The sequence below is a fragment of the Propithecus coquereli genome, unplaced genomic scaffold, assembly GCF_000956105.1.
Source record: "Propithecus coquereli isolate 6110/MARCELLA unplaced genomic scaffold, Pcoq_1.0 Scaffold23, whole genome shotgun sequence".
In the NCBI taxonomy this organism is placed as follows: Eukaryota; Metazoa; Chordata; class Mammalia; order Primates; family Indriidae; genus Propithecus; species Propithecus coquereli.
In genome coordinates this window covers 4,637,652-4,650,900 of record NW_012147841.1, presented here as the reverse complement: position 1 = coordinate 4,650,900, position 13,249 = coordinate 4,637,652, and positions in this window count along the sequence as shown.

The following is a 13,249-nucleotide window of genomic DNA, read 5'->3' as shown; positions in this document are numbered from 1 at the left end:
TTAATGCCAAACTGTTTTCTGAAGTGGGCATTCAAGATTACACCCCTACCAGGAGCATATAAGAGTTATTGTTGCTACACATCCTGCTACACATGACATCCATGCTACACACGACACTTTGTAATTCATGCCAGTCTGATGGAAGTATATTTTGCCTATACTTTTTATTATAAATTGATGTTTTATCTGATGACTAAATCAGGAAGAAGAAAAAAAAATAAATAAATTGATGCTTTATAAAATAAAAATATGGCAATATGTGGTCAATTATTTCCAAAGATGGTCACATCAATTCCTCCTACCCTAATGCCCTTCTGCAATGTGTCTTTATAGCTTCTCCATTAAAAAGTGGAGTCTGTTTCCCTTCTCCCTAAATAGGGACTGGCCCCAAGACTTTCTTGTAATTCTAGCTCTAGGTCTTAAGATGCCTGGCAGCTTTTACTTTTACTCTCCTGGGATTCAGTCACCATATGAATAAGTTCAGGCTAGACTACTGAGTGACAAGAGACTATGTAGAAAGAAAGAGGCCAGCTATTGCAGCCATCCCAGCTAAAGTGCCAGATACATGAGTGAAGCCATCTTAGACATTCCAGCCACAGTCGAGCTTTCAGCTGAATGCAGCTGCATGAGTAGTCAGTCAATACTATGCACAGAAATAATACATGCCTGTTATTTTCCCTAAAATGTTTATGATAAATTACAATACATTCATAAGCTAGAACATGATACAGACAAAACTACATTGAAAGGATTTTTAATGACATTGAAAAATGCTGAAGAACAATATCAGGTGGTAATGGACATATGTATAAAAATACATATATATTGATTTTATTCCTAACTTGTTAAAAATGTACATAGAAAAAGACTGGAAAAAATAAACATATTAACAGTGGTTTGGTGGTTTTGATTTGATTTTTCCCATTCTTTGAAAGTTTTCTGTAGGGAGCATATATTACTTATATAAAGAGAGAAAAGAAGCTAACGTTTTTTGGAGTATAGTCACACACTAGTGGTCCCATAAGAGTATAATATCATTATTGTACCTTTTCTATGTTTAGATACACAAACCCTTACCATTGTGTTACAGTTGTCCGCATTATTCAGTATAGTAACACGCTTTATAGGTTTGTAGCCTAGGAGCAGTAGGCTATACCATATAGCTGAGCTGCGTAGTAGCTACACTAAGGCTATGCTATCTAGATTGTGTAAATACACTGTAATAGTCGCACTGTGATGAAATCACCTACGGATGCATTTCTCAGAGCATATCCTCATTATCCCCTTCGTTAAGTGATGCATGATTGCAGTAGAAAATCTGCAGTCAAATTTGACATGCTCTGACAGAAAATGCCCCTGCTGTTGAAGTCATACAGGCTGTGGCACTTGACTTCCCCTGGTGGCAGTCAGTTCAAATTTCAGGAGCAGACCTGAAGGCTTGGTATCCCAGATTTTTGAAATTTGAACAACATAGAGCTTCAAACTCTTAATTTTTCAAAATTAATAAGAAAAAATCCACTATTTTACTATTGAAATTATTTAATAAAAGAAAGGACATTTCGAAGTCCTGAAAGTAGGAAGAACATAATATCAAAATAAAAGAGAATCCGTTAAATACATTTAACTTTATGAATAACTCACTATGGTCTTATTAATTTTCATTTTGCCAAGGACTGGTGGAAACTTCATTTGAGAGACTAGTTTAGTTCAAAGAAAGAAAAACAATACCGGCCAGGCGCGGTGGCTCACACCTGTAATCCTAGCACTCTGGGAGGCCAAGACGGAGGATCGCCTGAGCTCAGAAGTTTAAGACTAGCCTGAGCAAGAGTGAGACCCCATCTGTACTAAAAATAGAAAAAATTAGCCAGCTATTATGGCATTGCCTGTAGTCCCAGCTACTCAGGAGGCTGAGGCAGGAGGATCACTTGAGCCCAGGAGTTTGAGGTTGCTGTGAGCTAGGGTGACACCATGACACTCACCCTGGCAACAGGGAAGAAAAAAGAAAATATTAAAAATTATACAGGGACAGCAAGTGTCATACATGAGGGCTGTCCGGAAAGTATCCAGCCATGTAACCATTCTCGTTATATTAACGATGGCTGCATATTGTATATTATTGCTTAGTTAGAAAGTGCCAAGGTTTCCTATAAAATTTATCTGTAAAGTGGAGAGTAATGGAACTTCTAGAGCCATGAGTTAAGTTAGACTTCTTTCTACAGCAGAGTTTCTTCAAGTGGAAGTGCTTATTAAATAATCAATCTCAGGGACCATACCCCAAACCTACTGACATTGAATCTTTGGGAGTGTGGCCTAGGAATCTATATTTTTAACAACATCCTCAGGAGAGTCTTACATACCTAAACTTGAAGGAAACATTGTCATAGAGGGGTTCTCTATCTTAATCTTGCTGATGGTTGCATGGCTGTAACATATGTAAAGATCCATCAAGATGTACACGTATCTTGTGTACTTTGTGTAAGTTACACCTGATTGAAAAGTAAGAAGAAACAAAAAATACTAGGAATTATATAATGCTTTAGCAAAATAAGTAAATTTATTATTTAGTAAATTTTAATTAACACTAGTAGCCATAATTTATATATTTCTGTTATACTGAAGCAAATTGGTTTGCATTTTTTTTAGGAGACTTGAGCACCGGTCATTTTAGAAATAATCATTTACATACTTTTCGTTAAAATAGTCTTTTTTTTAGTGAAAAAAGAATTCTAGTTTATAGCCAAATTTGTTTGGCCACTGTTTTTCTTTCATATAGATAAAATTCATTATTTTTAAACTTGCATATTTCCTTAGAAGGTTGATGTTTCAAGTAAATGGTAGTTTTATCACCCTGTAGTCTTTGTTTCATGAATATGAAGAAATGAAAACTTCTGAAGAAGAAAGGAAGGGAGGGAGGGAGAAAAGAAGGAAGTAAGAGAGAAAGAAAAGAAAAAAAAAAATATGGAAGAAACCATTGCCCTAAGGATCAACTATTTCTTCCTATCCTTTCGAAATAAATTTCCTCACAGCTTAAGACGTTTCACATTTTGACCCTTAGTTACATCTCTAAGCTATTTATTCTTTGATTCCCATCCAGAACAGCCTCTTAACTGCATTGTAGCTATTCAAATGCAAACTTAATGTTTGAACATATTTTGTTATTGTTTCTACTGGTGTGTCTTTATAAGCTTTATTATTTTTAAAAAAATATGACTGGTTCTGTATTTTAAAAAATGGAGCAGGGACTCGCTATAAAAGGCAGAGCACCTTTAAGAATTTGTGGCCTCTCATTTTGATCCTGATTTATCACACACCTTCACAATTTTACTAGTGTCAGAAGGAGGCCTGTTTTCTCTTGGAATGCTACATTCTTTGGGGATGAAGTGTTCAGAGTCTTTAACACTGTACTGGAGTGTCTCCTGAGTGTTTAGCATCTGGATACAGTCGTCATCACAGTAATGAGAGATAGAGCAGGCCAGAGCTGACCCCGTCCAGGGGAAAACCAGGATCAACACCAAATCTACCATGGCTCTTTCCAGTGTTGCAAAAATAATGGGTCAATAAGGCATCTGTATGAAATACTTCTGCAGCCCTGCATCTAATTCGTGTTATTGTCACCCAGTCTATTATATACATACAGTTATGAAATGACTCTAATAGTTAATGATATTATTATAAAAATTTCATAGGTTATAAGCAATAATTTTTATAACAATAGTTACAGGCTATTATCATAAAATCTGTTTTTCTCATACACATAATATCTTTCTCTTTTTTCAATAATAGTGATAACAATACTAGAAATATGTCTGAAATATAATCAATAGTCCTTGTTTGCTCAAATATAATTTCCTTAGTATCAACAAGAGAGACAAACTTCTAAGCTAGATGGAACATCTGACTTACTTTACATGCATAAAAAAACTTTTATTGCTTTTATTATAAAAATCATAATGTATGTAATAAAAAGATAAGCTGAGAAGAAAATAATTAAAATCCCTGGTAGGACAGCCACTTAGACATAATCTCTGTTAACATGTACAGATGCTTCTCAACTTACAGTGGGGCTACATCCTGATAAACTCATCATAAGTAAAAAAATATCACAAATCAAAAATGCATTTAATGCCCCCCCAAAACATTTTAAAGACAAAAAGTCATTAGTTGAACAATTATAAGTCAGGGACAATCTGTATATGTAGAGATATATCAAGTGATATTGATAAGTCATTGCGTTTCTATAGCACAAGCAATGACTAGACCTTGCTTTATGAATATTATATATGTAGCACTATTATAAACCTTATTTTATAGAGGAGAAAGCTGAAGAACAGAGTTAAATAACGTGACCAAGATCACACCAATAACAGGTGACAGAGCTGGGATTTGAGGCCAGGCGGTCTGACTTTGGAATTTGTATTCTTAATCACTTGCTAAAGTTATAAATACTAATATATTTTTCAAACAGCTTTACTACTCTATAATTGACATAATAAACTTCACATATTTAAAACATACAGTTTGATAAGTTTTTAAAACCAGTTTTAAGCATACAGTTCAGTAGTGTTCAGTATATTTATATTGTTATATAACTGATCTCCAGAACTTTTCATCTTGGGAAAGTGAAACTCTATACCCCTTAGAGCAACAGTCCCCAAACTTTTTGGCACCAGGGACTGGTTTCATGGAAGACAATTTTTCCATGGACTGGGGGTTGGGGTGGGGATGGTTTTGGGATGATTCAAAAATAAAGTGCACATTTATTGTGCACTTCATTTCTATTATTGTTATTACATTATAATATATAATGAAATAATTATATAACTCACTATAACGCAGAATTTAATGCCACCACTGATCTGACAGGAGGCAGAGCTCAGGCTGTGATGCAAGCAATGGGGAGCAGCTATAAATACAGATGAAGCTTTGCTTCCTGGCCTGCAGCTCACATCTGCTGTGCAGCCAGTTCCTAACAGGCCATGGTCCAGTACCATCCACGGCTTGGGGGTTGGGGTTGGTGGGGTGCGGTTTTAGGATCACAACATTAGACAATGCTCCATTTCTTCATCCTCTCAGTCTCTGGCAACCACCATTCTACTTTATGTTGCTATAAATTTGACAACTATGACTACGTTAGATAGTGGAGTCATATGGTATTTGTCTTTTTGTGACTGGCTTATTTCACTTAGCACAATCCTCAAGGTTCATCCACAGTGTAGATGTGTCAGAATCTTCTTTCTTTTTATGGCTGAATAATATTCCATTATGTGTAGTTTGCTTATCCATTCATCTGTTAATGGACAATGGGTTTCTTTCATCTGTTGAGTAATGCTGCAATGAACATGAGTGTGCAAATATCTCTTTGGGATCCACCTTTCAATTATTTTGGATATATACCCAGAAATGAGATTGCTAGATTATATGGTAATTCTATTTTTAATTTTTTGAGGAACTGCCATACTGTTTCCGTGGCGGCTGCACTATTTTCCATTACCACAAACAGTACACAAAGGTTCCAATTTCTCTACATCCTTGCCAACACTTGTTATTTTCTGGTTTTTGATAGTAGACATCCAAATGAGTGGGAGGTGATATCTTATTGTAATTTTGAGTTGCATTTCTCTAATGATTGGTGATGTTAAGCATCTTTTCATATGCTTGTTGGACGTTTGGATATCATCTTTGGTATATGTGCTGCTAAAGCAAGTACTGTATATCATCTTTGGAGAAATGTCTATTGAAGCCCTTTGCACATTTTTTAATCAGGTATTTGTTGTTGAGTTATAGAAGTTCTTTATATATCCCGTATATTAACCCCTCCAATGTATTTTTTTTAACAAACATGAAATTATATTTAATATTTTGCAGGCTGTTTTACAAACTACTTTTTCATTTCATATATTTTGAATATATTACTTAACATTACTTTGCTACAAGAGTTATATTCTCTCATATGTTTATAGTATACTTTTTAATGATCCCTCTATTATAGACATCTCATTTCATTTTTTGCTATCATAAATAAAACTATACTGATTATATTTATTAATTTTATGATAATATCTGTATTAGTTTCCTGAAGCTGCTGTAACAAAGTACCACAAACTTGATGGGTATAAATAACAAAAATTTATTTTCTCATAGTTCTGCAGGCTAAAAATCTGAAATCTGGGAGGGCCACACTGATCTGGAGATTCAAAGGAAGATAACATTCCTTGCATTTTCAAATTGATGACCATTGGCATTCCTTGACTTGTGGCCATATCACTCCAATATCTACCTCTCTATTAATATTGTCTCCTCCTCATTATCTGGGTAGTCTCCCACTGCCTCTATCTTATAAAGACAGTTGCATTATTTTGGACCCACAGCATTCTTTGGTGTGACACACACACACACACACACATGTGTTAATCCACTGAAATTTTAGGGTTGGCTTGTTACTATAGCTTGGCATAACCTACCCTGATTAACATACTGTATCATGAGATGAATTAAATAAATTGGTGAGTCTAAGTTTGTTGTTGTTATTTAATCTTTATAGAGTTGTCATCAACTTATCAGATTTGTTTGGAGGACTGAATGAGAATTATAAGTGAAAATCTTCAGCATTCCATTTGCTGCCAGGTAGGTTGTAGCAAATAAGAATGATATTTAATAGCATGTCCATTATTCATATTATTTTAATTCTTATAATGATCTTAAGAAATTGGTATTATTATCATTTCCATTTTATAAGTAAGAGAAATAAGGCTTGGAGTGATCTTTCTCAGGCAAGTAAATGTGTAATTACAGGTTAGTACAATAAGTTATGTGACAGAGGGAAGCACAGGATTCTGAAGGGAACACATGTTGGGGATGGCGGTGGGGTTCGATGAGGCTTCAAGGAGGTGATGAAACCTGAGCTGAGTCCTGGAAGATGAATGTGAGTTGGTTGGTCTGACTGAGATTGCAAGAATAGGCTGGGTATTCTAGGCCGAGGGAACTTGCATTAGCAGGCACGAGCCAATTTGGTATGTTTGGGAATTGTAGTTAGTTTATGCCTGGATTACAGTTGTGGAGTGAGTTCAGTTCACAGCAGAGGCTGCCTAGTGGGAGTGAGACTACTGTGACAGGGTCTGTCCAGAGGGACAAAGGACTTGTAACTCCCACCAGAGATGCTGAGATACTGAGATACCACCCAAAGCAGAGAAAGGTATAGAAATGCCTTTATTCAATTCCTTCTCCTGCTCTCTGATCTCCCACCACTGCCTCCCATTGGCAAACCTAACTGGAAGTCAATTGGCAAGGGTGCCAAGAAAATATAGTCTCAAGAACTAGCTCTCCGCTACATGGAACAGAATGAGAGAAAGGTAAGGAATAGATCTGAGCACCAACGGTCACCCAAGTGCGTCATGGGGGCTCTACACGTTTTAACAAGCCCTACCTCCTCTTGATAATCAGGATCCATTTTCTCTGCAAAAATAGTGACTCCTTATCTTTCTGATAGGTTCCTGGACACAAAGATCCCAGTCAACAGCTGCAGTTTATAGTTCAGTTGAACTCTTGTTGCATCCCTGGTAGAAAATTCTTTCTTTGGGAAACTGAATTTCCAGACCCACAAAGCCCAGAGTTCTATGCTGCAATAATAAAGAAACCTTAAATGTCAGTGAGGATCAATCTGGGGCACTTACAAATTTAAAGGCCAGAAAGAGCAGGAAAAGTTAGAAAAGGAGACCAAAAAGGAAGCGGTCAGTTATGAGGAGGGAAAACAGAAGTGTGTAATGTCTCTGATGGCAAAAGAAAAACATATTTTGAGAAATAGAATTTGATCAATTATTATCAAATGCTGCTCCAGGAAAGGTATGTTAAGTTGAGGACTGAGGATAGACCACTGGATTCTGCAAGAATTAGTGACCTTGAAGAATGTATTTTCAGTGAAGTGGAGGAGATGAAAGCCTGAAATGTGAGGAAAGAAAGTGAAGATGGTGAGTATGGATGCTTTTAAGATGCTTTTCTATAAATGGGAAAGAAAGGAAGAGAAGGTAGCTTGAGGGAAAAGACACAAAGGATTTTTTTAAGGTGGGAGATATTATAGCATGTTCATGGAAATGACCCAGTAGAGAGGAAATAACTAAGGAAATAAAACTATTTTTGTCATAGATGCCAAAAAAGAAGTTCTCAGTAAATGCTACTCTAATTATTTTATACTTTTTAAAAACCAGACCTTGATAATTATTACATCACCTGCCCATTTACCTTACTGAATTTTTTATTTCTGGCATGTTTCCAGGTAATATTATAAAAATACCCAAAATTTCAGATGTCCATGAATGTTGCTATGAAAAATAAGAAACAAGAAAATTTATTGTTTCTTATGACCATATAAAAATAAAATTACCTACATTGTTTTGGAGGGAAGGGGTCATGTAAGCCAGTCCATAAACCTGAATATAAACTTGTTATTCCCCGAAATAATTTAGAAGTATGATAAGGTTTATTATTTGAGCAGGCTTTTGTCAAAAATCAATACCAGAATGCCCTGTGGATGCGTAGGGCCACAAAACCAAAGAATAAAAATACAAACAATAACAACACACAGAACAAAGAATATGTTCTTTGGAACTGTTGCAAAACATTAAGCACAATTTCGGTGTTCGGATAAAAACTCTTCCTGTTCAAAAGTAACCGTGGTGAGTGGATAACTAATCAGGGTGCCTGGGATTAGACTTATTACTATAGTGAGTCTAGGACAGAAACAAAGGGAGAGTTTGGTGTGTAGTTTTTGTTACTTTGAACAAAAGAGAAAAAAGTGAATCTCTTGTGAAATTGTTCAATTTGTGTGTGAGGCCATGGCTATAACCAATCAGAGTCTTCGTCCAAGTGAAAGATTACAGAGAATTATTGTCAGATGCTAGATTTTTCCTTCCAGAGAAATGACAACCCTATACCTTGAAAATTTCAAAAGCAGTCTTCCAAAACCTCTATAAAATATTAAACTAATATACTTGCAATTTTAGTACAAATCAGGAAATGCAGAAATTACAGTACTCATATTAACTGAGTTCACAGGGCACACATGTATGACTTTTATTCCAAAGCAGCCCAGTTTGAGGAGTTAATATTTCTTTAGGGACTGAATACTTATATTTTCCATCTTCTCTGAATTAAGATTAGAAAATGAAAATGAGGGTTTGCATACTACATTTAAAATATAATTTCTTAGCATTGCCAAGATGTTTGGCTGATCTCTGATTTTCTATCAATATTTAAGGGAAAATATTAAATAGGAAATCATCTTGAGGCAAATTCAAAGACCATGTCATGTACTAGAGATTTTATATATTTTATGTTTATAATGCAATAATTTTATTTTGTGACTAGTTTCCATAACATGTTTCTACAAATTAAAAGGTGAAAATATTTAATTTCTAAGGGCGAATATCCTACTTTTTCACTTTTTCATGCTAAAACATTGAAGAGAAGAGAATTATGCAACTATTTAGTGTTTAATTCCCTTATTTTTCTCTGTAAAATTTTTGTTATGCTGTCTTTATTTTTTAAATTGTCCAAATATTTTAGATTGGCTTAAATATTTTGGAAAATATGCATTTTGATCTGGGAGCTGATAAAATACTTCTGAAAGTCACCATGGCATGTCTTCCTGCCAATGTGAAAATGGACATAAAAATATCCTTAAGTTCTACATTTTTTAACAGAGAAAAAAAATACATTTGTCTTAAGAAATATAACATATGGGCCAGGTGTAGTTGTTCACACCAGTAATCCTAGCACTTTGGGAGGCTGAGGCAGGACAATCACTTGGTCAGGAGTTCAAGACCAGCCTAAGCAACATAGTGAGACCTTGTCTCTACAAAAAATAGAAAAATTAGCTGGGCATGGTGGTGAGTACCTATAGTCCCAGCTACTCAGGAGGCTGAGGCAGGAGGATCACTTGAGCCCAGGAGTTTGAGATTACAGTGAGCTATGCTCACGCCACTGCCCCACTGCCCTCATGCCTGGGCAACAAAGTGAGATCTTGTCTCCAAAAGAAAAAGAGAAATATTGCATATCAACCTATGTGATCTTATCATATGGGGACAGTTTGAAGAGCTGTGTGGAACATACCTCAGAATTGTCCACTCAAAGGATGGATATGGGGGGACTCTTGTGCCCCATTATGTTAACTTCCTCACACTCCCTGGTTTGGGTGTGAATCACCAAAATAGCTGAGCAGGTTCACACAGGCACTATAGCAAAAATTTCCTGATGTAGAAAGCAAGAAATTTTCATGATGGTGGAGACAAGGTGCTGTCACATTACACTTTTGCACAACTGGTTGTCATGGCAACAACTGGGCTAGAAATGCATTAACAAGACATGAGGTAGGGCACAAGTGGGCACAACACCCTCTCATGATGAATTTTGAAAAAAATAACATGGCATAACCATCAATAGATGCAGTTACTTGCAAACGGATAAAGTGATACAGGAATACCCAAGATTTATCAAGGGTATTACTATAAGTAAGAATGCCTAAGTCTAATGAATCATATTGTCTTTGTATAGCTAAAGAATATATTCCATGTTTTCAAGTGTTCATAAGGTCTATTAAGAGGAAAGCAAAAGGTACGATCCAAGCTTTGTGTACCTTCGGTAGAGCTACAAAGTATCGTCACCTGATGAACTGATCAAATATGTAGTCTGTTTAGCAGCATGATCTTCAGTGAAGAGGGGTGTCAGGCAGTCATAGCTCAAAGACATAAACTAGGAGTGTAATCTAACTAAATTTACCTATCCTGCTTCCATGTTCACCAAACAGCTTTCTGATTCTACTGAGGCTTCCTTATAAATTGGTGCACAGGAATTAAATGCACTCATTTTCAAATGAACAATTTTCATAGCCATATTTATCATTGTAAATTTTAAAAATTGAACCATGCTTTATACATTGGTCCCTTGTTAATTTGAGTAGTGTAAGATGAAGAACACTGAGCACAGTTGGGAATACTGTTTAAAGATACAGCAAGCATGGATGTAACAAGCAAACCAAGATGGTATGCCAAAGGGGGATTACATTAAGTTCTAGTAGGAAAAGCATTTGAGTAAAAGCTTCTACTGGAAAATAAATAGGCTGGAAGGAGCAGAAGGTACAAAGAGTGTGCTGGCTCTTTGTCTTGGCTCTGTGGCCATAGAGAAGGAGGTTTGGGAGATAGTATAGTTTTCAACTAATGGAAGGTAGACTGTGAAAAGTTTCAAAACTATGCTTGGCTATTTTGACAGTGGAAGGGGCTCTACAAGAGATTGTAGACCAAATTATCCTAAACTTTCAATTGTCATGTAGAATAATTGTGTCTTCTACTTCAGAAAAATTGTTTGTCCAGGTTGGTGTCTTAGTTTGATCCATTATCAAAAGTCTTCGGAGATGGGAAATAAAGGTAATTGTAAAGCACTTGGTAAACATAAATTAATATCAAACTCAATATTAGCAACTTTCCAGCAAATGTCTCTGAAGTAAGTGGTGTGTTTTGTGTAAAATTTCATAGAGTGGTTTCTTGATACATTAAAATGTTTTTCTCTTATTACCAATGCTTTCATAGTTGGCTTGATTCACTTGATATCGATGATCTACACTGTAATAAAATTTAAGCAGAGAAACTTAATACAGTCTGAATTAGGAACCACAGCTTCACTGGGACTTAATGCATCATGTTGCAGCATAACATTCTAATATACATAATTTCCTAAATCGTGCACTGACTTTGGGGAGTACTTAAATATTCAGCTCAATTTTCTTTTAAGTGTCCAGAATATAGTTAACAGTACAATGTCCTGCATGCGGAAGGTAGAAAAGCTTCCCTCCACACCCATATTCTCCAGCAAAGCCAGAAAATGAAGCAACAGCTATGTGAAAAAGCTCCCTTCCAGAATTATTTCCAGCACATTCTGAGAAGACACAAAAGGAAGAAGAATCAACATTTTTTTGAATGCCTACTATGTGCTAGCCCTTTTACTAGTATTGTATTACACTTTAAGCATCCAAATATATCTGCAAGTTTAGATATTTATTATTCTCATTTCACTTTTAAGGAAACTAAGCTCAGAGATGTTGCTGAAGTTAACACAGCAACTTGACTCTATGGAACTTGACTCTATGTCCAAATCTATGAATGCAGGAGAGGCCTGCCTAAGAATCCCATAATGGGCATTTTAGCATCATTCCTTTATCAGACAATTCTTTCAGTGCTGTCAAAGTAGACAGGCATTTAAGAAAGGACAAAATCTCTACTGCCTCCTTAAAGGCATGAAGGGGGTTGTCAGACCAGTTCTTTGCTTTCTTACTGACAATGGTTATGGTTTCAGGAACCAATCATGCTCTAACAAGTTCACTGACTGTAAACTCCTGAGTGGCAGAGGCCATGACCTTGACTTCTAATATCTAATTTATATCTGACTTACAAAAATCTCACCCAGAGTCAAGCCATGATAATATGTAGTAGGTTATGTTTTAGTTGGTGAATTTTTGCTTCCTCTAAACACTGAAGACTCAAGCCTCAAATTCTTTCAATTATTTATGAAATAAACCAATGCTTATATTCATACAGTTCTTTATTTGATAAAAGTAAATGAAGAAAACATTTGGCAGCTGCTCACTTCTGCAGTGAATTGGGTTTGGCTTGCTGACTGAGTGGCAAGGGATTTGGATATGAATATTTTCAGTTGGCAGTAAAGAGGAGAAAGAATTCATTTTCCTTTTGACATTGTGAGTATAAGGAATGCTTTGTGCTATTATCCTGACATCCCTACAAATCAAAATAAGAAATAAATGGTAACCTACAGCTTTCAGTGGAAGACAATAACTGAGGGGAAAGACAAATATATTTTCATTCTCAAAAGGGTAAACTCTGTCCATAGGAGGAAGGGGAACTTTCATTTTGAGGCTAAAGTATAAAATATTAATTTCATATAGCTTCGCAGGCAGACAAATTAGAATTCACTCTAACTTCATGAGGGAGTGAATAAATCGATGTGAAAATAAAGGCAACTACTTTAAATAAATAACTGAGTCACTTTATAAAAGGATGTTCTGTATGCAGCCTCTAGAACAGTACCTAATAGTCCCTGATTCTTGGTATTCTCATCTTCATGTAATCCCCTCTCATTGAATGTGGGCTAGAATTAGAGACTTTCTTTTAATGAATAGAACAAGGTGGAACTGATGGCGTATGTTACAAAAAGTTAGCATGCTCTCTCTCTCTCTTTTCCTCCCCCG